A 26970-nucleotide genomic window follows, 5' to 3' on the forward strand; every position below is an offset into this window, starting at 1 on the left:
AGTGTAGGATAGCTGTTCTGCTAGGCTTGCTCGCTATGTCGATGGGCGCCCTGACCGCTGCTTGAAGTGGAGTAGCATAAGTCGTTTCCAATAAATGAGTAAGTTGTTCTCGAGGATTTGCTACCTCGAAGAGCAAAGCTACTTTACTGAGTTTACGAAGTGAAGGAGTGAGAACTTTGACTAGATATAAAAAAAAATTAAAAAAAAAAAAGTTGATTTCAAGCACATCTGGTCAAAGTCTATCTTGTCTTTACCATAAGTCAATTTGCTTGGCTAACAATAAAGAATTTAAGTTTTGCACATATCCACGGGCTCTTCAATTTGCTTTCTCCCTTATAGAGGAAATAAGTAAGGTGGTATACTATATTTATCCGCTTATTGGAACTCTTTCTAATGACCTATACATTCTGTTATCATTTCCAGATGGACGATCCATTACAAATTTTGGAGCGAACTCTTTCCATTTTTTTTTAGGGCTATTACCTTTTACTTTTTTAGGGGCACCTTAGATAGCAAGGTTACCTTTTTGGCAGATCTTAACTAGGTATTAATACAAGATATACATAAGTTGATAGAAATGTGATGATAGGTTCTCAAAAGACATGAATATAGATATAAGTAATTGAAAAACCTACGTGATTCATGATTCGTAATAGATTTAATTGCAACAAATGCCAAACAATTAAAACTAACAATCTAAAACATCTAGCATTAATGAAAGTGATTTAGATTGTTGTTTCACAATTAATAGATCAACACAAACGATTTTTACATGGAAAAAACCACAGTTGGAGCACCTCCAATTGTGATAAAAAAAAAAATCACTTGCAAAACGCCACAAATCAATCCACTATGAAGAATGAAAGAACACAAACTTATCAAATAATTTACCTGAACTCTGTAAAATTGTCTTCAACAATTCGTGCCTCTTTTACCAACGCCTTCATCTTGAAATTGATCAGCTTGATGTCGAATCCACAACATCCACGTTGAATCCACGACCACAAGCAGCTTCGAACTCCTTCAAAGACTTCACACTCGAATCCTCGGAATCCACTGACGAATAACTCTTTTGTATAGAATGATCAAACAAAATCCTTTGATAAGAACCACTTAATTCATGAGATACACTCACACAATTATCAAAGGAAACAAGTAAAGAAGCTCTAAAAGAAAACTCTAATACCCAAGAAGAAGATCTGGAAGCCGTACCCCAGAAACTGACTTGATCACAACTTTATAGTAGGAAAAATCGTGATCATCGCTCAAGTCGTGGAATGGTCACTTGAGTGGTGTGACTTAAACGTAGCATAAGTGACTTCGCTCAAGCGATGGAAAGTTCGCTCGAGCTTGAAAACTCATCTCCCAGTATTTTTGCAATCAGTTCAAACTTTTGTAAGGCTTACATCTTCGCTCGAGCAACGCTTTCACCGCTCAAGCGATCAAGCCAAAAACACAGGCACATTTATAACTCAATGAGACAAGTTTGTTTGTGGAATTGGCAACAAGTAAGGACCTAACAATAATAATAATTACAAAATTTGGATTTAGTTACAACCCAAAGTTCCATGAATATTACATTCAAAAGACAAAATATTACAGATGGATTTTAAACAAAATATCTTCTAGTTCTTCTTAAGACAATCAAAAGTCTTCAAAGGTCTTCGATTCTTCGTCGTCTACGAAGGTCTCTTCAATATCTGGCATGAAACGCCATGAGCTTTTAATGCCCAGTAAACTCATGTACACCCCACCGATTTTCCCAATCCAATACATAATCATAACATTGGCAAGAACATAACTTACAAGAGAGGCAATAATCATGCAGAGCTTATAATTAGTTTCATTTCCCTAGGTTAACTATTCATTAAGTTAGTTTTAGGAAATTCCCCGCGGAATCACCAGTCCTACTCAACCATTAAGCATTGGACACGATGCTATTTGAACCTTCCCTTGGCCCTATACTAGGATAGCGCCAAGGATGCTTACGCACCAAATTATATATTGGAGTTATAATGTCAATGGCCTATCAAGGAGCAATAGCCTCTAGGGGTACAAACCTTGTGTGAGATCCTCAATGACACCCTTATTCTACACCCAAATCCATAAACAGTTAGAATACGTTCCATCTTGGGGTATGGTGACACACTTGCTTAAGATTTAGCTCACTTAGGGAAATTGTCCCACCATCAATTCGATACCAATTCCTTTCATTACCAATTCATCAATAAAAATCATCTAATCAATACTTGAAGTCACGAGTTATTATTCCATAAATTTACTTTAATGATCGAAAGCCCAATTACTACCCTAATTAAGTTTCCTATTGTGTTAAATGTTTTAAGCTAAGGTTAGAATAAGTTATTGAGACAATAATTTCCATATAAGTATGAGCATCATCAAATCATCATGGTAAAGAAATATAGACACAATAATGTAAATATCATATTAAGGCTCAAACATGTGATGAAATGGAATATCCCTCAGTTCCAATTCAATTGAATATTTTTTTTTATTTAGTTAGGATAGATGATTAGGGACCCTAATTATGTATTTAAACATGATCTAGTTTTGATTAAGTCAATGTAGAACCAAATTGATGTAAAGTACAAACATAGTCCCTTGATTCAAGGGTACTTGATCAATTTTTTTTTGTATTTTATGAGATTTGATCACAAAAGTACACCTATATATATATATATATAAAGAAGGGGTGGCTAGCCATAATAATTATATTTGGGGAGGGGGGGTGGAGGGGGATTTTCTTTGATTAGTTGTGTACAAATTGTAGATTTTTTTTGAATATATTTTAGATGCAAAGTTATTTGTTTGAGAACAAAAAGTACAAGTATATATATATATATATATATGTATTATGGTACTAGTTTCAGGTCAATGTGTGAATCTAATAAAATGTAAGGGAAAGGGCTTAATTAGAACATTTATTTAAGTGTAGACTAGGGTTTGGGAATTTAATTCAGTGTAAGTTTTTTCATTTCGAATTAAATGGTGATTAATCAAACCATCGCAGTGAGAATTGGAAATCTAGGGCTTTGGGTAATCAATGATTAATTAGACACTTAATTGATTATTATTATTAAGGTATTAGAAATGATTTCTAAGTTATCGGGACTGGTTAGGGTTCGAAATGATTTCTAAGTTATCGAGACTGGTTAGGGTTCAAATCGGAACACGATTTTATTCTAGAGTTCAAATTGCAAGTAAGCAATGAATCAAGGGTTTTAATTGAAATAGTCCAAAGGTAAGGGCCTTAAATGGAAATACAAAGGTTAGGTATCTCACAATTGCAACAGAAGAAACCGCAACAACAATGATTGGGCTAACCATCCCAAGAATAATGAAGAAGAAAGCGCAAGAAAATTGAATGTGCACTGGCATTAGTATGGTCTTCAGGATGCCCATCTATCATATTTTGAGTGAAATACGTGACAAGGCATATGTTCTGTGGCCGACAAAGTTAAGTAATGCTCAGAGGGGTCACAATCCTAAGTATCGTTGCACTTACCATGATGAAAAAGGGGGCACTGTACTGAAGATTACATGCCACTCAAACAGCACTTGGAAGAATTAATGACAACAAGCCACTTATATTGTTACATTGAGGCAGGAGCCAGAGGGGCTCCATAGGATCAAGCCACGCCAAATGGCCTAGTAATTGAAGACGCTCCTTCTCAAGGAGTGATAAATGTGATTCATGGGATCATTGAGCTTGAGCTAGTTTCTAAGCTTAGGGGGATGATAAAGAAGGCAGAGCACATAAGGGAGGTACTTAGCATGCAACCAGTGAATAAAAAAGGAAAGACAGAGCAGAAGGATGTGATATCCTTCTCAAGCAAGGACTTGGAGAGGATCCATAACCACTATAATGACACGCTAGTTGTCACTTTGTGTGTCATGGACTTTGATATAAAGAGGATCCTAATTAACCAAGGTAGCTCAGTTGAAATAATGTATTATGACACCTTCAAGTAGTTGAACCTAGAGGACAAAGACTTAGCGCCAAGAACATCTCCTTTAGGCGGCTTTAACTCACAATCGGAATAGCCAATGAGGAAGATCATATTGTTGGTCAAAGCTTGCTCAGTTGTGAAGCAAGTAGAGTTTTGGGTGTTGAAAGTCCCATCTGCTTGCAATCTCATTTTGAGAAGAGGGTGGTTGCACGTCATGCATGCAGTTGCATCACCTTACCATTAAGCGATCTGCTTTCCTTCGACAACATGAAGAATTTAAGAAGTCTAGGAAGACCAAGTGATGTCAAAGCAATGCTTCGTAGCAGTGAATGACAGCCGTGTTGATAAAAGTTATGTACAAATGATCAAAGGACTAAAGAACAAAGAAGTTTGGAAGACGTTAGCAAGAAAGCCAAGGGAAAAGCTGTAGAAGAGTGGAAGTATGGATTGACAAAAACGATCTAGAGAAATTCCTTTTGCTAGGTTCACCTTTATCTAGGAAAGAAATATTAGAGATCATGGATTTTTTGATTTCTAACATGGAGATGTTTGCTTGGATGCCTTATGACACGTCTAGCATTGATCCAAGTTTAGTTTGCCATAAGTTAAAACGTCTTCCCTCATACCAAACTGGTCATACATCGAAAATGTTGTCAGCTCTACATCATGCCGAGATAGTGACAAAAAAAGTTGAGAACTTCCTAGAAGTTGGGGCAATCAAAGAAGTCCATTACTCTAAGTGGATTTCAAACACTGTCATTATGCCGAAGAAAAATGAAAAATGGCACATTTGCATTGACTACAAGACGGTTAACAAGGCTTGCCCTAAGAATAGCTTCTTTCTGCCAAGAATTGATCAATGGTGGAATCAACAGCCGAGCACAAACGATTGAGCTTTTTGGATGAGTATCGCAATTACCATCAGATAGTTATGCATGAACCGAACCAAGAGATCACGTCTTTCATAACTCTAAGAGGGTTGTACTGCTACAAGGTTTTGCCTTTTGGTCAGAAAAATGCAACGGTCACCTTTCAAAGAATGATCACCAAAATGTTCGCTCCTTTGGTTTGTAAGACCATGGAAGCTTACATTGATGACATGGTGATTAAAAGCAACAGTGAGTCGGATCATCTCAATGACTTGACAGAGATGTTTGGCATCATTAAGACTCACAGGCTGCGTTTGAAAGCATCCAATATGGTGTGGGGTCAAGAAAGTTTTTACGCCTCTTGGTGACTAACCGTGGAATAGAAGCAGATCCTAAGCAAGTCAAGGCAATCCAAGAGTTAGAGAAACCAGATTTTCCAAATATATGCAGCATCTTGCTGGGATGGCAACCGTGCTAAATAGATTTATTAGCCAATCATCAGATCACTGCGGACTTTCCTTCTAGACGTTTAAGTCCAAGTTCTTTTAGGACAAAGATTGTGACCACGCTCTGGATGAGTTAAAGAAGTATTTGTCTTTAGCCATGCTCTTGGTGACTCCAAAACCTAGAGAATAACTTTTTCTTTACTTGGCAGTTTCTCAACATGTTGTTAGTGCGATACTCATTCGCGCAGAAGGAATATAACACTTGTCAATCTTTCATGTGAGCAAGACTTTGATCGGTACTGAAACAAGGTACTTACCATTGGAGAAGTTAGATTTGGTTTTAATGATGACATCCAAAAAGTTAGCACATTATTTTCATGCCCATACAATACTCATGCTAACAGAAATCCCTTTGAAAAGAGGGCAGATTTTTCTAGATAGATTTTGAAATGGGCGGTTGAGTTGGGATAGTTTGATGTCAATTTCCAACCTAGAACCCTAATAAAAGTGCAAGCTTTGGCAGCCTTTGTTGTTGAGTTCACCCCTTGGACTCATCTAGTTTCCCGGTTAATCTTACAGAATTAGCCGAACAAAGAGATATAGACATCACGATAGTTGCACGGCCTACCGCTACTTTATAAGTTGAAGATCAACCATAGTTAGAAGAACCTAGTAGTGCACTGGCGGGTTTGGAAATAGTAGTTCAACCTACTGGACACAACAATGCATCACTAGGGGGTAGGGGAAAAGGTCATACAAGTTGTGGAACCTAGTAATGGTGTGAATGAAAGGAAAATAGTAAGGCAAGTGAGTAAAGAAATGACCACACAACCAGAAGCATTGAGCAAAGACGTGACATTGGTCTAGGTGTCATTTTGATTTCACTAGATGGCCTGACTGTAGAGTAGGCAATCAGACTTGGCCTTCTTGCGTCCAATAATGAAGCAAAGTATGAAGCGCTCTTACCTGGGCTAAAAAGCACACTCCGAGTGAAGGCAACCGAGCTAATGGTCTACAGCGACTCAAAACTTGTAGTTAATCAAGTTTTTAGAGAATATGAATCAAAGGACGACATGATGGCTAAGTACTAGGTGCTGGCAATAGAGGAAATCAAGAAGTTTGAAGCAATTAAGGTAGAACAAATTGGCTGTGAAGAAACTAGCAAGGTAGATGAGTTAGTCGGGCTGACATCCATGACAGACACGTCGACGCTTAATTCTTTACTGATAGAATTCTTACCAAGGCCCAGTATTGAAGAACTTGAGGAAGATGAAGTATTTTGCGTCGAGCTGGGACCATCTTGGATAGATCACATTATCGTCTTTTTGAGAGACTAAATCTTGCTCATTGAAAAGAAGGAAGCTAACAAGATCTGGGCAAAATTTGAGCGATTTTGGCTTTCTCTATTTGGCGCACTATATAAGAAAGTCTTTCATTAGGCCACAGTTGAAATCTGTACATCCTAGCAAGGTTGTGGCTTTTCTTTTTGAAATACATGAAGGCATGTGTGGAAGTCACATTTGAGGGAGATCTCTAACCTACCGGGCTATTCTATAGGGGTATTGGTGACCATGCATAGAAGTAGGTGCACAAAAATACGTTCGAAAATGTGAGAAGTGCCAAAATTTTGCATACCAAATTCATCAACCAGCCAGAGAATTATAGCCCATGACAAGCCCTTGGCCATTCATTCAGTGGGGCTTAGACATACTGAGACCTTTACCAGTTGCACTAAGCAATAAGAAGTTCTTCATCATAACCACAAACTACTTCACTAAATAGGTGGAAGCAGAATCTTTAACATCCATCAAAGAAAAGGACGTTAAGATGTTTGTCTGGCAAACCATATTTACTTGGTTTGGAGTGCCAAAGGCCTTGATATCTGACAATGACACACAATTTGATGAAAAGATCTTTTGAAGTTTCTATGAAGAATTGAAGATAGAATTCTTCAACCCTACACCAACCTATCCTCCGTTAAATGGCCAGGCAGAAGCCTCAAACAAAATAATCTTAGATGGACTAAAAAACCGCCTAGAGAAAGCCAAGGAAAAATGAGTTGAAGAACTACCAAATGTACTTTGGGCAAACATAACTACTCTAAGGTGATCAATTGGGGAAACACCTTTCACCTTGGCATATAGCATGGAAGCAGTCATCCCTTTGGAAACTAGGATGTCCATAATTAAAAGCGAAAACTTTTATCCCTAGCTAAATGAATAAGCAATTGCCTTGGGGCAAGATTTAGCCGAGGAAAGAAGTGAGAGACATTGATTGACATCACGACATATTAGCAAGAGTTGGCGAAGAAATACAATAAAATTGTGCATATAAGGCAATTTCAGATTGGAGATTAGGTTCTGTGAAAGGTGATGGGCAACACTGTTGTGCCTTATGAAAGTAAGGAGCAAATTGGGAAGGAGCATACAAGATCGTGGGCTTAGCTGGAATAGGGTCATGCAACTTGGAAAATATATATGGTGAGCAATTCATTAGCCATAGAACACTATCAACCTTAATTTGTTTTAGTTGTAGCTTTATTATTGCAATCCTTCCCATTCTCATTAATAAAAACAAGTAGACAGTTTCTTCAACATTTGTGTATTTATTTATTTATTTATTTTTTAAGTTGTAACAAGTTCAATTCCTTGCCAAGTTGATTTTGCTCGACTAGTTTTATTCAATTTTGGAATTCCTTACTAAGATGATCCGCTCAGCAAGATGAACATTGAAGGTTTTATTCAACTTTGGAATTCTTCACCAAGCTGATTTTGCTCGGCAAGATGAAAGTTGAAGGTTTTTATTCAACTTGGAAATTCCTTGCCCTTTTTTTTTTTTTTGGCTTGGCAAGATGAAAGTTGAAGGTTTTATTCAATTTTGGAATTCCTTACTGATTTTACTCGGCAAGATGGAAGTTGAAGATTTTACTCAACTTTTGAAATTCCTAAGATGAAAAGCTGAAGGTTTTGTTCAACTTGGGATTTAAAGGTTTTGTCCAACTTGGGAATTCAAACTTTTCTATTTTATACTCTTCAATTTTTGAAAATTTAATTTGATTTATTCTAATTTCAATAATTAAGTTGTCAAACTAACTCTTAAAAATGTATAATCACAGAGGGGTGACCCTTGGTACTAGATTTTAATGTGCCGAGACCCCAGATGTCACCCTTAGGTGGTACTACTTAGTAGGGCCACTCAATTATGTAACGGAAAGTCACAGACTTGCACATAGGTAGAAATTCAAACTCACATCCCTAACACTAGTATGATTCACTTAGGTCTAAAAGGTTCATCTTACCGATTGGCCAAATGACGGCCTCGCAGAGAATGAGATCTGAGACCTTGAAACTTATAACTTAATATCATACCACGTTGGTACGTTCCCTTGACTTCATTGTTAGACTAACTCTTGTTTCGCTGTGATGAGTGACTCACCATTAAGAAAAAGTAGACAGAACGTTATAAAGGGATTAATGAAAAAAATTGTGCAAACTTTTTACAACTTTCATCAAATTTTATTTTGACATTTTCATGTTTGGATGATACAGTTTGGTGATGTCTAAATAAGTAATCTTCTTTTTAAATTATTTTTTAGTTGTTTTTTCTTAAAATTATGCTAAAATTTGTTACTTTTCTAGTTTGTATAGACCAATATAAAAAGTAAAAAAAAAATTAAAAAATTCCAAAAAAAAAAAATTTTAAAAGCAAAAATAAGTCAAAACAAATCTACTGTTTTGACTTTTTTTTTTTTTTTTTCTTTTTGAACTTATTTTTTTGAATTTTCTTTTAAAAAATTTAATTTTTCGATACTACTCGTTGAATATAATCTAAAATCTTAAACTTTTTCAAATTTTTTAAAAGAAGTCAAGTAAAACTAAAATTGTAAACTACCAATAAGTCCTAATAGTAGGATTTGATTTTCATCATATCTTATTAAAAATAAGTCTTAATAAAATCATCATTAAAAATAAGAAAAATGCCTGGGAGCACTAAAAAGGAATCACTAGAGAGAGTACTAATGATGTGGTAGTAGGCCCCGCCAACTTTCTATGCTTTGTTTTTATTTATGAAAAATGCTTAGGAGCACTAATTAGTGCTCCCACTAATTAGGTGGCAGTGAGTCCCGCCATTAATGATGTAATGTTTTGGTCTTGGAGTTGTATTTTTTTTTTTTTACTTTTTTAATACATTAGTGCTATTAGTGGTGATGTTTTTAGTGGGATGAATCATTGTTGTTTATTTATTTATTTATTTTTTTGTCATTCCTAATGTATTAGTGCTATTAGTGGTGTATTTTTTAGTGGTTTAAATCATTGTTGCTAAAAATAATTTTTTATGATGATTTTTTACGTATGCCACTAAAAATTGACAATTTGTGACTTTTTTCTATTACGATTTTTTTAAATTATCGCTAAAACTTATAATTATTGATGTTTTTCTGTGATGAATTTTTCAAACTTTTGTTAAAAGTTTAAAATTAGTGACTTTTTTATGATAATTTTTAAATTGTTGACAAAACTTATAATTAGTGATATTTTTTATGATAAAATTTTCAAAAGTGTCGTTGAAAATTAACAATCAGTAACGTTTTTAGTATTGTTTGATGAGAATGCCAAGCTTGTTTGGTTTTTCTTTGCAGAAAACACTTTTCAAAAAATTTTACTTTTTTATTTTTTGTATTTTTTTTATTTTCAATGAATTTTTCTAATATTTTAAGCAATTTTTTTAATTTTTAGACACACCTAACATATATGTGAAAAAAAATCTTTAAAAACTTCACTAAAGATAAAAAAAAAAAGAAAAAAAAAATCAGTACATTTTTCTTATTTTTTGTGTATTTATTAATTTTTTAAAAATATTTTTCACAAATATTTTACTATTTAGATACATTTAACTAAGGTGCATCTAAAAAAATAAAAAAAAATTGCGTAAAATTTTAAAAATATTCACTAAAAACAAAAAAAACACAAAAAACAAAAAACTCAATTTCCAAAAAATTATATTTAGAAAACTGAAACCAAACACACTGATTAATTCTCACAGGATCTATTGAACAATAAATTTATAACCTACATATAAATCTCCCAAACGAAAAATCACCAAAACGCATACCCATTCACGGTTCGGTTGTGATCAGAGAACCTCCAATCTGCCATCCATCCACCAGACTGGCGGATTGAAAAAAATCAATCTGCATCCGTCTGCCAAATTGACGAATACGGATTGAATGGATTGGCGGATTGACGAATGGATGCAAATCGATTTTGCGGTTTAAACTTTTACAAATTTTAAACTGTTAGAAATTGGGCGTCCATGTGGCATGACCCTTTGAACATTTTGAACCTTATCCATGTAAGTTTGAATTTGAATTCAAAACTTACTTGGATAACCACTCAGGATATCCATATCTATCATATCAACTGATATGGATAGATGAGATATTATCCAACATATCTGATACAATATGGGATATGGGTGATTAAGAGAAAAACAACGTATGTCGTATGTTTTACCCATATACTGACTCTCTCCCAAAATACAACGATCAAGAGTCATTTTGCACTGTGATTTGTGTGGGTGATATTCGTTCTGTAATATCACTCCATTGCTGGGTTGATTGATCAGATTCAAGAAGCACGTGATTTACCCACGAGATCCTTCAATTCAGACTCTGCAGAAAAAGGTATGACCGTATTTTTCATCCGTTGCGTTTATACTTTGATTTACATTGGTATCAGAGCATGAATGGGTATTTTTGTGTTTTCTCTAATCATGTGTATATTTTATATATATATATACATATGTACACATTATATACATGAATGTTTATAAAGGAGAAAAATTTCAACTCCCATTAGATTGAGAGTGTGGTACACCTCATTTTTTATGTTTATTAAATGTGATTTTTGATACCATAAATGTTTTTGTTGTGAAAAATGGAGTTCAGGAGTACCGAAATCGGACCAGAAAACACCCCGGAAGGCGGCGGGTGTGCCTCACACTCCAGATGACGCCATCAGCGGCGGACACGCGCTGCCACGCGCTCGCTGTTCCGCGCTTTCGCGCGCGGGCCGTCCGTGCTGCCCACGTACGCGCCGGGCGCTGAGACACGCGCTGAGCCGCTCTCCGAGCCGACCCGCGCCATTTTCTGCGCCGGCTTGGCTGATTTGACGGCTGTGGTTAAGGGTTTGTTTGTTTTCTTTAAAATTCAGAATTACGTTAAATGGTCATAAGTAATTCGTTATAGCTTTGTTTTAAGCGTGGTTAGTACCGTTGGACTCCGAATTAAATTTTCTATCTTCTGGAAATTTTTCAAAATTTTATGAAAATAAAAAAAATATTTTTCTTGAAATAATAATTCATTATTTCTGGTTTAAAATGCTTCTGGTGTTGCATGATTAAGTTTCTGGGGCTGAATTTTTTTATTGTGGACTACTGTTGTAGTTTACTATTTACTGGTATAGTAATAGTATTTTACCAGATTCTGGAATATTTATTTCTAATTTTATGTATGTTTATTAGTTATTTAAAATTCCAGAAAAATTTCAGAAAATTTTTCAAGTGATATAGTTTTTGTTATGGCATAATTTGAATATTTAATACAGCATATTATTTTTTTTAGAGTTTCTAATATGTTGTAATTAGAATAGCATGATTAATTGTTATTTGTTTAAATTCCATTATTAATTGTGACATAGCATGAGTTGGTTGTGAATCTACATTATGATGCTATTGTATGGAATTAAAATTTTTTATCATGCTTTTAGACATGCCATAGTCTGTGGGAGGTTATTCGGTTGAGAGAAATCTTTGTAGATTAACTCCCGAAAACCAATATTTTGCACATAAATTAAATTAAATTTTGGATAATTGTTACTTGTGGCGAAAGAGATGATTACGAGCATAGCGGATTTTCGATCTTGCGACTTATGTAATATTGTCAGTATTTAATTTAGATTTTTGTTGCAAAATTATAATATGCTAATCAAATTAATCCCAATGCGAATTTCTCTCTAAATTGACTTAGCTTATGGAAGTTAATTGGTTGATCTAGACTTAGTAAAGATGTTCAAATGTGAACAATGCAATCCCATTCTTTAGATGAGCAAAAGTCTTGGAAACTTTAGGTCAAACCTTAATTGAGCCAAAGTAAGGAAACATGACTCAAAGTCGCCGTGGTTTTGTTGCCTTGTTTGGCATAATAAAAAAACTAATGTGTGCGCTATGGTTCGCGGCACGCTACGTAGTTTTGGTTGGCGAGTTTTGGAGTTATGAAATTAGTAAGCCCTCAATAGATCTGTATATGATCTTGACTATTGAGCTGCGCGGATTGACTTTGTAATTTGACTTGTAAATAATGTTACATCATTGGATGAAGTAACATTCAAGAGTCACGTCATCCTAGAAATGCGAGCTTAAATAAATTAGTCATTAAGTCTAAGACGAGTAGTCAGTATGAGCAGTGTTTTGCTCTCTACCCAATTATTGGGAGTGGATGGAGCAAAAAAAAATTTCATGCACTATAATAGTGTGCGTTGAAATATCACGTGAAGTTAAAAGATTAGCGCTTAGAAGCTGCAAAATCTATTAACACTAAGTGAAAAGATTAGCGCTTAGTGGCTGCAAAATCTATTAGCATTGCCAAGTCTGGACACTTACTGCTTCCACACTTGAGTGTGAGACATGAGGAGGGGCTTTTGAGTGTGATTCCTTAGCTAGGCTAACGTTTTTGAATAACGTTTACCACTAAGTACAAACGTTGCAGCATAATAATGAAAAGGTCAAGGCTGACAAGTTGTTATGACTTTAAGAATTTGACGCATGGCTCGTGAGAGCATTGTGTTGAATTAGACTCTTTAGCCTAATTCGCGCTTAAGTTACTTCAGGAGCTGTCATAGTTGATAGCTTATTCTCTCCTTCTTGTGGATAGTAGAATTAATTGCAAGTAACTATGAAGCGAGAAATAAATATGGCAGGAGGAGTATCATCATCTTTCAACTAGATGCATTAAAGTGTATGGAGAATAAAATTGACTTGAAGGTGCAGGGGATTAGCACTTACTTGTTAAATTTGCGACTTAGGCGCACTTAATATCTCCATGACATCCTTTTATGATCTAGTGAATATGAATTAGTAGTGAGTCATTACCTAGTTGGGCCTAAACTTTTAAAACTTGTCTTCAAAAGCTCACACATTAGGATGATTGGAATTAGTTTATGACATTGGTCATGAACCGGTGACTTATTATACTTAATCACATTAATGAGAAGATGTATGGATGTTTGGAGTAGGCCCTCTTGAGCTCACTCGCTTGTGACATCCTGCTCTCATATGAATGTGTAACTTTGTTCGCAATGGTTGCGCACAAGTAAGTAGGAAAGTCGTAGAAGGTCATTTGTATTGGCGCATATAGTCCACTATGATATTTGTGACTGGATATGTGTAAGGGTATGATAGCTAAGCCTCAATCTCGACACATTTATAAATTACGATACGCATCTGAGTCAAGACTATTTGATCTCCCATAAGTCAAAAGTTTTGAGATGATTTTTGACATTGCACATATGAGGTGGAGATCAATTAGATAACAGCTTTCGTGTTTTTAGTTTTGACCAAGGTGGCGAGTATCTATATAAGTTATTTTAGAAAACTCTGTGAAGAGAAATGGATGCTTAGAAAATTGATTATTGCTAATACTCAACAACACAATGGTGCAGTAGAGATAAGGAATTAAGTATTGTTAATGTTAGGTGGATGATGGCGCAAAATGTTTCCTAATTGGGAATTGCACTTTAGTTTGTTGCCTATATCCCTAACTAAATGCCCTTCATATCAGTTTTTACACTCCATTTGAGTAATGGGTTAGCGGAGAGCCATCTACGGGCAATCTGTAACCGTTAAGCAGCATATCTTTATTTTATTCTCATAAGGTTACGAAGTTAAGACCTAGGGTTCAATAGCGTATTATTGTATATTGTCTTGTAAACACATAGGGTCATGTGGCGCATTATTGTATGCGGTCATGTAAACCCTCTGGGTCATATGCATATAGGTAAGCAGCTTTGTGGTAGTGTAACTAAGTCACATAAAGTTTTATTAGTTAAGGTGACGTGAATAGAGTTTTTGAAACTCTACAAGATAGAGAATTCTAAGCATAGCGCTCTATGTAGCCTAGTTGAGAATGGAAAGAAATTTCCAATATCCTAGGGATAATGGAAGCGATGTGCCTACTAATGGATTACTCCATTAGAGAAGAATACTCTACATTCTTTGTTGCGTGGTAGCGGATGTGAAAATTTTTCACGTCATCACTGGGTGATTGAGAGGGAAACATTCATGATTGCTCCGCAAGATGATGAAGAGCCTAGGATAATGCCAAAGGCTCTAGTCCCCTATTTTTAGAAAGTGGATTAATGTTGCGCAGTTTAAGACAAAGGCTTTGAGGATTAACCATTTCTATAATTTGGTTGACTTTCCATTATGACACGAAACTGTTCTAAAGTTATGCGTAATTTGGATAGTCATTGTTGAGGCATAAGGCTCGCTAGATACCGAAAAGTCGCACCATTGAGGAAAGTGTAGACCATGAGAAGACTTCCTCCTGAGGAGTGAGGTTATTTTGACTTGGGCTATGATTGACATAAGTTCGGAACATTGATTTGTGGACATTGTGACCCAACTTTCTCGTTAGAGAATTGGATAAGTATATCCATAGGGATTTACCTTCTGCTTTTATGGTAAAAAGTTAGGAGCGCAAAAAGGTTGCTGGTTCCAATAAATATTTTACAGCCTAAAATAGTTATCCAAATAGTGGTTCTTAGATTTCGTCAAGCCATGATAGGCCAACGATGATTGATGAAGACCATTGAGGCATGATCAATGGTCCAAAAGAAGTTTTTCCTTACTTAGTCATTATAAGCCATGAATTTATAGCGTTGTCGCCACCTATGGTGGGCAGTCCTCTGTTTTAGATATGATGGACATGGGTGATGTAATTTATATGCTCGGATGTACGAACCTTAGGGATTGTTTTTGGGAGAATTCCTGTTTTGTCTTCGATGACTTACATAAGGAATATCCTAGAATGATTCTAGATGCAAAATTGCAAACCCATTGACTTACCTATCGGTAAAAGCCAGAGCCTTAACTATTGAGTGTATCCTCGGATTGTCTTTCGGAGAAACAGATGACCTATATTCCTTGATCTTTTCTTTGTTGTGGGACCTAAAGTACGCTTTGTGGGCGTATTTAGCATGATAAGTGTTATCTTTGGTAAATGGTCAACTGAGTTGTTTAGACATTGACCTTGCTCATTAGACTGTGGATAGAATGCTTTACTAGTAGTATATTAATTTGCTCCTTGTAAGATTCAATGCGCTAGCTGGGTGCATATGCGCTAGTTGGGCGCATCAAGAATAAACACAAATTGGCCACCAAAATATCTTTAGAGAGGTTATTGTGCAAGAGGTAGTGATTTTAAATCATTTCATGTGAGGCGCACATGGTGGATTCTGTTGTGTATACTTATCGCAAGAGGTGCTGACAAGGCTTATGTTTGGAATCTAGAATTGCGCAAGCTGTGGTCAATTTTTTTTTTTTTTAAATCGATCACTTATTTTGAGATGATGGGATGTTGACACTATTATGGTTTGTGTCATAATGATTAGCAGATGATGATGTCAGCAGGCAAGATTGGCTCACTCACACGAGCAATCGCCCTTGGCGCTTAGGAGCGAGCAAGGATAAGACTAGTGGCTTATTTTTATTTGGAGCCAAGAGAGGCTTAAATAATCCACTATGTATGTCGCCTTGGTTACAACCAAGACGAGGTCGTATTAAGGACCAAACATGGATGTTAGTACCCACTTTCCATGTTGTGCCTGTTATGATTAGCCAGATGCGAGATCTTATTTGGCGCCTGGAAGGTGAGCAAATAGAGAATTCGGGTTAGGCGCTAGAAAGCGACTAGACTAATATATGTTCGGTGTATCGAGGATGACGTCACTCTTCTAGAAGAGTTACTCCACCGTAACATGTATTCATACTATATGTGCTTGGCGACTGAGTAATGATGTGAGAGAATGGATCCCTGTTTCCTCACCGTGTGAGTCTTACGTGTCATTATTGATATGACTTTCATTTATGTACCCTTTTGTGACTTTTGATTATGTCATAAGGTAAGGGGTTGATATTCTGCTACTTCGGTATGTTGCCTGCAGTCATGTATGATTCGGCCTTAAGGGACATCACTGGGAAAGCGGTTAATTCTAAACTAAATGGCATGAGGGCAAATGGAAGATCATCTAGTATTACACCACTATTGTATATTCATTGCTGACAACTCACATCGCTCTATATGAGAAACGGATTGAGTGTGAATATATTGCAAGAATTGAGAGGGTCAAACATGCTCTTTTTGAGGGATTAGAGATGTTTTTTGGACTGATGCAATTAGATGGGTCTAGGGTATATGAGACACTATTTTTGTTCTTTTTGGGTTGATGTCTCTATGCTGGCTCATTTTGAGTTTCTAGTATAGAGCTCCCACATGCAGGTGTTCTCAGCAGTTGCACGGTGCAGTGGCTAGTATGAGATTGTTCATTTTTTGGAGAGATTGAGATAGAGATATGACAGTGTCATGCCAACTCATGTCCGAGTGGGAGATGTTAGAAATTGGGCGCCCATGTGGCATGACCCTTTGAACCTTTTGAACCTTATCCATGTAAGTTTGAATTTGAATTCAAATCTTACTTGGATAACCACTCAGGATATCCATAGCTATCATATCAACTGATACGGATAGATGAGATATTATCCAACATATCTGATATAATATGGGATATGGGTGATTAAGAGAAAAACAACGTATGTCGTATGTTTTACCCATATACTGACTCTCTCCCAAAATACAACGATCAAGAGCCATTTTGCACTGTGACTTGTGTGGGTGATATTTATTCTGTAATATCACTCCATTGCTGGGTTGATTGATCAGATTTAGGAAGCACGTGATTTACCCACGAGATCCTTCAATTCAGACTCTGCAGAAAAAGGTATGACCATATTTTTCATCCGCTACATTTATACTTTGATTTACATAAACATAATGCAACTTGTCAATATTTTTTTTTTTTGGATAACAATCCAACTCAACATAACCAAAAGATTATCATATAAATTGTCAAATACCAATAATAAATACATATAAGAAAACCATGCATTATCAAAATTATTTCATTACTTAACACAAACAGAATATGTAAACCAATTGAAAACACAAATTCTTACAAATTATTAGGGGTGCTCGAGGTTTGGCGGTTCGGTTGTGGCCAAAAAAACCTCAAATCTGTCATCCGCTCAAAATTAGGCGGATTAAAAAAATCAATCCGCAATCGTCCGCTCATTATCACGCATCCATCCAAAATGCGACGGATTAGTTCAGTTCGATTGGTTTAGGTGAATTAGAATATCCGTTGTTCCCCCACCAAACACCCACACCTGTTAGAGTATGGTCACGGAAAATACGAGTGATCTTAAAGGCTAAATTATTATTTATGATTTAAAAAAAAAGTCAAAAATAAATCAAATCGTAGAAGTTGTAAAATCAAATTAAATTCAACATTATTTTGGTTCGATTTGAAATTATAATTTTTCAAAATCTTGTCCACTTTCACAATATTATTACTCAAAACTTGCTCCAGTATCAAGTAATGTGTTATTATTTTACAAATAAGAATATTTTCAATGATTGTTTAGAATTAATTATACTACTATACAAAATATATTTGGAAAAGTAAAAGGCTAACAACTTTACAACTACAGGAAAAATGGGATTTAGTGGCGTTTATTTAATGTCGTTTTTTTTAAACGTCACTTTTTCTAATATTAAGCGATGCTTTATAAACGTCGCATTTTGATTTAATTAAAACGGTACTGTTTATTAATAGAAGTCATTTTTGAACGCCTTTAAATGTCTTACCATGTTATCCCACTCCCACTCTCTCCACAACTCTGAGAATCATAACGTCTCTCTTTCTTCAAACCTTCATTATTGATCCCTCAAATCTCTCACTCACTCGCTCTCGCTCTCTCTCTCTCTCTCTCTCTCTCTCTCTCTCTCGCTTTCTCTCACTAAACCCTTCGGTCTCAGAGATTATGATTCAACCTTCTTCAGCTCAGTGAGCACCACCGTCTACAATCTCAGTTTCGTATCCTCTCTCTCTCTCAAGCTCTTTCTTCCGTCTATTCTTCTCCTAGGGTTTGGATCAACTCTCCTCTTGCCTGACTATGTTGTGAGATCTGAGTTCGAACGGTAAAGGAAGCCCTAGATTGTTGTGTTTTGGGGGTTCTTCTTGTTCCTTGAAGGCAATACCGCTACAGTTATTGAGACTAGGTCATCTCTTTTTCCCCCTCAAGAAGGTAAGATTTGAAGTTTGAAGCACCAATGTCTTCATGTTATCGAAATTTCTTATTCAATAACATATGTTTCAGATCTGAGATTTATCATTCAAAAATATATGTTTAAGATTCGAAATTTCTCATTCAAAAATATTTGTTTGAGATTTGAATTTTTTCATTCGAAACAATATCCTTTAGATATGAGATTATCTTTCAAAAATACATGTTTCAGATCTAAGAGTTTTTATTCGTTTGAGATATGAAGACTCGCTGGGATTTTTTTTTGGTATAGCCTTCTTCCTGCTTAGGCTTTTGATTGTTGATTTTTGAGGGAATCTGATTACTCGAGCTTTTGCGTATATGAATGACATCCTTGATGAGGTCTGCTTTTATGTTCTGCATTTTACTTATTATTATTATTATTATTATTATTATTATTATTATTATTATTATTATTATTATTATTATTATTTTGTTATCAATTCATACTATATTCATTGAAAAAGTGTAATAAATTATTGACAAGGGACAACTAGATGGACCACTAGGTCAACTTCCCTGTCCCATTAAATTCCTCATACTTGCTAAGTGTATTTTCATTATATACTAGAAGCATAGTAATACAGATACGTCATCCTTGATTTTTTTTTCTTTAAATGGTTCGATAATGCTTCCCTTAGGAACTTGTTGTGGTCAGTTTTGGTTTCATTTTCTTCTTGGTATGGCAAATTCTATAACTATGCCTTTTTAGTTCAGTATTAACAGCTTACAATGTGATCTATAGCTGTAGAATGTTAAGAATATTAAATCTGATGGCATTGATATGTAACATATTATTAACAAGGTCTTCACTTTTATCTTTTTTGTTCTTGGGCTGGTGGGTCTGGATTGTTAAAGTAACATCACTTTTAGGCATCAACAAATTAATTAGCTAATTGTCCATTCCCATCAGAAACCTCTATTATTGAGAAGTGTTGTTTGATTCGTTCTCTTGTATGCATAGGTGTACTCCATGTAACTAGTGGGCCACCTTTTGAACTATCAAAAAACTAAAACTCATAACCATTATGAACCTGTTGTTTAAAATTTTTGTTATGTAATACTGCCCACAAACAAGAATTAAATTAATAATTGAATTAAGAATTTAAAATTTTACCTTGCAAGTGATGGTAAAATTATTAATAATTGAATTAATAATTCCGAAACCTTGATCACATCATGGTATGATGATCTCCTTATCTGTGTCAAAACAAACAAACCAAATCCCAAATCTCAATCTAAAATCCATAACCTTTTCAACAAAAATACAGAGCAGAGGCATTGAGTCAACAATCTAAAACAGGGGAAGACTGTAATTTAAATCCATAATGTAGTTTTTAACTGTTTTGTGGTACAATAGAATCATGTAAAGATGTGTTTCAAGTGTTGTATTGGTTTTTCTACAGATCAATGTGGTGACACAATGGGGTTTTGTTCTAGTAGATGAGCGTATGCTGCCAGTGCACAAGGGATTTCTGGTATGAGGTTATTACCTTGCTATTTGCTACTTCAGGCTATATGCTTACATTTTACACCTATTGCATATTTAGCGTTGCTCTCTTCATATAGTTGTTGAACAAGTCAGTGGAAAAGATCATGTGCTCAACCATTTGAGCATTCCAGCAGCTTGTTTCACTCACCTAGAAATTAGTATGGTTGGACTCACAGAGGTGAATATCAAATTTTCCAATTCCCATACCAAACCCACAAATAGAATAAAATAAATAAAAAAGGATGTGTGCATTTTTATTCTCTCTTTTGTTCTTATTGGGTAGTGAAATAAAAAAGGTTACCGACCATATTCTTGTAATTTACCTCTAGTTGACTAACATCTAAAATTTTGCAGCCTCAAGCGAGGGAGAGAGCTGAAATAGAGGGGTTTGAGATAAGTGTTGCCAAGACAAGTTTTAAGGCTAACACAAAGGCTCTAGCGGAAAATGAAGGGGAGGGACTGGCTAAGGTTATATTTTTTAACCTTCTTGTTCTCTATAATGCCAGCCTTGTAATCTGGGGAAACTAACAGATTCTCTTCTCCATATGTTGTTATTGATTAATTTATTTTGAAAAGTAACTCGACAATTTCATGTTTCTGCACAACTGCTTTGTGTTTGTTTTTTTCTTTCTCATTGTCACTGTGGGGATATATTTTCTGAGTACCAACACGTGGCTAAGGTGACGCCGACGTGTTAGCCGAGGTGTCACGTGTCCTGGTCATGACGCCGAGGTGATCTCGACGAGGCCGAGGTTACCTCCGAAGATATCGGAATCCGAGATAAGCGGATAAGGCACAAGAGTCCTAGAAAGGGGGAAGACTACAGTTGGGAAAGGATAAGACTCTTAGGGAGTTTATCCCAATCCCACTGGGAGTCCAAGATTAATAGTAATCCTAAGTCCATTAGAGCTAGGCTCCTGTTGGGACAATGATTGAGTTAGCTATAAAAGAGAGGCACCCCCGTGGGTCTAAGGTACGCAATTTGTATTCTGAATAGTGAGATTAACACTATTGATTATCTTTGAGAGATATACTGACTTGATCGTCGGAGTGCCCCTGGGTGGACGAACCACCGTCGGAATCTTCTCTTTCTGTTGCAGGTCAGCCAGGTGTCATCTATTCTGCCAATGTTCTCCAGCTGAATACTAAGTTGGCAGTGTGGTCGGAAAATCACTCACACAATTTGGCACCGTCTGTGGAAAAGAAATGAGAATAGATGGCCAGTAACGGACAGAAGGAAAAGATTGGGGACGACACTCCTGCTGGGAGTGGGAGACCTATTGACCTTGATATCATAGGAGATGAATGCAATGCAGAAACTCGTGACCAGAATCACGGAGTGAAAGACGTCGGCCAGACTGGCAACGCACCAAAGAAACCTGATCGAAGTGGATACTACAACGAGGACGACCTCCAGGTATGGAAGGATAGGTGCCTGTAGAGGGACGAAGAGGTAAAAGAGATGGCAAACAAATTGGCAGACCTGCAGTCGGTCGTCAATTCAATGATGCAGAATAACGTCATACAGCCACCGTTCCCGCTGCAGGACACACCGATTTCAGCAGCCAATGCCCAGAAGGGAGGGCAGAAAACAATCCCCGTAGCCCCTCAGCACAACGAGAGTGAAAGATACTCTCACCGACCTTCTAGGGAAGTCGGACGAAGAGAGTCAAAAATAGAAGAATCACGGATGAGGCATCGCACAAAGGAGGCAGACCCCAAAGGACATCGGCATGTTCAGGGGCAGGCACTGTGCTTTGACACAACTCATGGAGAAGGGTCAAAAAGGACTCACCACGAAGCGGAAAGTAGTGCACCAAAAAGACTGAAAGCAGTAGATAGCCGAGCTCCTGGGCGGACGAAGGAGGACTTAAGAGATTACCTCAAGAGGAAGCAACTGAATGTCGACACCGAGGTAACCTCCCCAGATAAGCCGAGGACACCATTCTCGGTGGAATTGGACAGGTTTGAGGCGCCGAAGAGATTCAGTATGCCGAGGTTCCAAATATACGATGGTAAGTCAGACCCCAACTTCCACGTTGGATTATATTTGAACTCAATGGCATTGTATAGTGGGAACGAGCCACTGCTCTGCAAAGTGTTCCCCTAATCCTTCAGGGAGATTGCATTAGATTGGTTCCACAAACTACCAAAGGGAAGCGTGAAGACTTGGGAAGGCCTGACCGAGATGTTTATGGCCAAGTTCGTAACAAACAAGCTGCAGCCATTAAGGGTGGACGCATTGATGGCTCTAAAAATCAGCAAGGATGAAGGCCTTAGGGCCTATGCAAAAAGATACTATGAGGTGTTCAACCGAATACCAGAATGCAATCAAGAGGTGGCGGTCATATCTTTCAAGAACGACCCGAAAGACAACTGTCCACTACGAAAGTCTTTGGCAAAGACATTGCCAAAAAGTAAGGAAGAGCTCATGGCGAGAATCGAGAAGTATGCCAGAGCCGAAGAAGACACGTCGGGGACTAAGGAGATAAAGCAAGAGAAAGGAAACGGCTCGCCGAAGCGAGGCTGAGGTAACAATGGATCGAGCAAACAAGAAACAGAACTAAGGGCTGCACAGGCAGTGACAACTGTGTTCCGAATCCCAATTCACAAAGTCCTGGAACAAATTCGGAATCAACCGTATTTGAGAGCACCAGTAAGGGCTCCAGGAGAATTTATGGGAAGAAACCTTGGTAGGCGTTGTGCTTACCACAATGAAGATGGGCATATGACTCAGGGCTGCAGAGCCCTGAAAACACACTTGGAAGACTTGGTGAGACAAGGCCATCTGAGAGACCTTGTTGATGAGGCCAGGACGAGGGAAGAATAGACAAGATTGCCTCAGGCGCCAGCAGCTCCGCCTCCCCCAGCACCATAACCTCAGGCAGGAGGACCTCGGGTAGTTAATGTGATTCACTCAAAGGTCAACGAGAACGAAATTAGGGGGGAGACCTAGAAGGTGAAGCAGCTGCAACATGTCTACCAAGTCGGGGAGAAGAGACATCGGACAGAGGAGTGCCAAGGACCAGTAGTGTCCTTTTCGGAAGCCGACCTTGAGATGGTGCCGCATCCGCATAATGACGCCTTGGTAGTATCTCTCCAAGTTAGGGAGTGCCAAGTAAAACGCATCCTGATTGACCAAGGCAGCTCTTGCGACATCATGTACGTTCGATGTTACAAGGAGCTCGGCCTTCACCCAGACGATATGGAGCAATCCAATAGCCCAATGATCGGGTTCAATGGAACGCTGACATGGCCACTGGGAACAACCAGCTTAGAGGTACAGGCAGGCACCAGGAAGATAACAATAGAGTTCACCATAATCGACATACCTCCCCTTACAACATCATCTTGGGAAGGCCATGGTTGCATGCAATGGGGGCTATTTCCTCAACACTGCATTAACTATTGCGGTTCCCAACAGAGCATGGAATTGAAGAGGTCAGAGGAGATCAGTTGTAGGCAAAAAATTGCTCCATGGTAGCAATAAAATCCACTTGCAGCATTCGAGAACCAGAAAAGGCAGAGATCAAAGACGAGGACGTGGAGGTCCTAGAAGATGTCGACAAAGAGCTAGCCGAGAAGAGTGAAGACAACTGAAGAAAATCCTCGTCCAGGAAGGGGATGAAGAACGCTTCTTTCTTCTCGGCTCGGGCTTAGCCAAAGAAAAGGAAAAAGAATTGGAAGCTTTTTTGAGAGCAAACATTGAGGTGTTCGCGTGGACGCCTTACGAAATGCCAGGCATTGACCCCGAGATCACTTGCCACAAGCTGAACGTTGACCGGTCGGCCAAACCTGTAATTCAACGAGCAAGAAGACCGACGTTGGTACATGTCGAAGCAGTAGAAGAAGAAGTAGACAGACTTCTCGAGGCTAGGGCCATTCGAGAGGTAAATTACCCAACATGGTTATCAAACACAGTAGTAGTGAAGAAGAAGAACGGTAAATGGAGGGTCTGTGTAGACTTTACTAGTTTAAACAAAGCTTGTCCCAAAGACAGCTTTCCTCTACCTAAGATTGACTAGCTGGTAGACGCCACTTCGGGGCATGGGAGGATGAGCTTCCTGGATGCATACAGGGGGTACCATCAGATAGCCATATACTCCCCAGATGAAGAGAAGACTGCGTTTATCACCCCCAAAGGACTGTACTGCAACAGAGTGATGCCTTTCGGGCTGAAAAATGCTGGAGCAACATACCAAAGATTGGTAACTAAGATGTTCAAACACCTGATTGGTGGAACGGTAGAAGTGTACATTGATGACATGGTCGTGAAGACCAAGGAACCTGAAGGTCATCTGGCTGACCTGAAAGTAGTCTTTGACATCCTTAAGACATATCGGCTCCAACTCAATGCAGCAAAGTGTGCATTTGGACTAGGATCTGGTAAGTTTTTGGATACCATGTGACTAGAAAGGGCATAGAGGCCAGCCCAGATCAGATCAAGGCCATCCTGGATTTGAAGAGCCTGACGTCGGCAAAACAGGTGCAAATGCTAACTGGAAGGGCTGCAGCCCTGAATAGGTTCACCAGCAGAAGTTCAGGCAAATGCAAATCTTTTTTCAACTTAGTGAAGAAAGCCACGGACTTCCTATGGACCGAGGAGTGCGAAGCCGCTTTGGCCGACCTGAAGAAGTACTTGACCACAACTCCAGTTCTTTCAAATCCAGAACCTGGGGAAGAGTTGTTCCTGTACTTAGCGGTTTCAGAACACGCAGTGAGCACAGTGGTAATCCGAGAAGAAAAAGGGGAGCGAAGGACTGTTTACTATGTAAGCAAAACCTTGGCCGATGCAGAAACAAGGTATCTACCCTTAGAGAAATTGGCACTGGCTTTGGTAATGACTTCAAAGAAGCTGAACCATTACTTCCAGGCCCATAAAATTGTGGTGCTAACCCCTTGAAGTCCTTGCTGCAACAAGGAGACTTGACATGAAGAATAGCCAGATGGGCAGTCGCCCTAGGCTAGTATGACCTGGAGTACAGACCCAGAACAACAATCAAACGCCAAGTTCTGGCTGACTTCGTGGCCGAGTTCACGCCAGAATCCATCGTACATCGGGCTCTGTTGAGCCAAGATGAATGATATCCAAACAAGTGAGGAGAAGCCCAGGTAAAGGCGAAAGAACAAAAGAAAGAAGAAAAACTCAGACCCTGCAGCATTTACATCGGCGACTCCTTTCGACTGTTCGTTGATGGGAGTTGCAACCGATAGGGAGCGGGGGCAGGAATAGTTTTGATATCTTCAGATGGGCAGATAATAGAACAATCGATTCGTTTGGGGTTCAAGGCCTCAAACAATGAAGCAGAATACGAAGCACTCATTGCAGGGCTGAAGCTGGCAACAGTAGTGTAAGCAGATGAGGTAATAGTTTTTTTGTGATTCACAACTGATAGTTAACCATACAACAGGCGAGTTTGCAGCCCGAGATGAACGAATGTCGGCCTACGCAAAAGAGGTCATCAGGTTGTCAGCCTTATTTCAAAACTGCCGACTACTTCAGGTAAGCCGAGATGATAACAGCCACGCCGATGCGTTGGCCAACCTAGCTAGTGCGGTACAACTTGGAAAAGTAAGGACCGTAATGGTTGATTACTTGTCGGGCTCGAGCATCGAACCACTGACCACAGAGCGCGAAGCGATGTATGTGGACAAGGGACCAAGCTGGATGGATGCAATTGTTACATTCCTGAAAGAAGGAAAGCTGCCAGACGACCACAAGGAGGCACACAAGATCAGATTGAAGTCGACAAGATTCAGTCTGACAGCAGAGGGACACCTCTACAGAAGATCCTTCACTGGACCCCTTTTGAGGTGTGTACATCCTTCACAAGTTGAAGGTTTTTTATATGAAATTCATGAAGGAAATTGTGGAAGCCACTCTGGAGGCAGATCACTTGCCCATAGGGCCATTACCCAGGGGTATTTGGTGGCCCTACATGCAGAAAGACACAGAAGCCTATGTGAAGAAGTGTGAAAAATGTCAAAGATTTGCACCTTTGGTACACCAGCCAATAGCAGACCTGAACCCAGTATCCAGTCCTTGGCCGTTTGCCCAATGGGGCATGGATCTCGTTGGGAAACTGCCCCAAGCAACTGGACAAAGAAAATACCTGCTGGTGGCGACAGACTACTTCACCAAGTGGATAGAAGCTGAACCCCTTCCCAAAATCCAAGATGTTGATGTAAAGAGCTTCATATGGAAGAACATCCTCACCAGATTTGGAATTTCAAGGGCAATAGTTGCCGACAACGGAACACAATTCGACAACAAACTAATTAAGAACTTCTGTGCAAAGTTCAAGATCAAGAACTACTTTTCAACCCCAAGCTTTCCCCAAAGAAATGGACAAGCAGAAGCATCCAACAAAGTTATCTTGGATGGGATAAAGAAGAGGCTGCAGGCAGCGAAGCGAAAGTGGGTGGATAAACTACCAAGTGTGCTTTGGGCATATCGAACTACGCCGAGAAGATCAACCGGCGAATCCCCCTTTGCCATGACCTATGGCACAGAGGCTGTCATTCCGCTGGAGGTTGGCATCCCTAGGATCAGAACCCAGGGAGTAGAAAACGGGACTAATTATGTACTCTTATCCCGAGATCTGGACCTACTAGAAGAAAGAAGAGAGAGAGAGCTGCAATTCAGCTGGCAGCATACCAGCAGCAGCTTGCCAGAACTTACAATAAAAAAGTTAACCCAAGGGAGTTCCAAGTTAGCGACCTAGTCTTGGGAAAAGTCGTTGACAACAAGAAGG

Source organism: Camellia sinensis, chromosome 11, assembly GCF_055761805.1.
Source record: "Camellia sinensis isolate YWXY chromosome 11, ASM5576180v1, whole genome shotgun sequence".
Classification (NCBI taxonomy): Eukaryota; Viridiplantae; Streptophyta; class Magnoliopsida; order Ericales; family Theaceae; genus Camellia; species Camellia sinensis.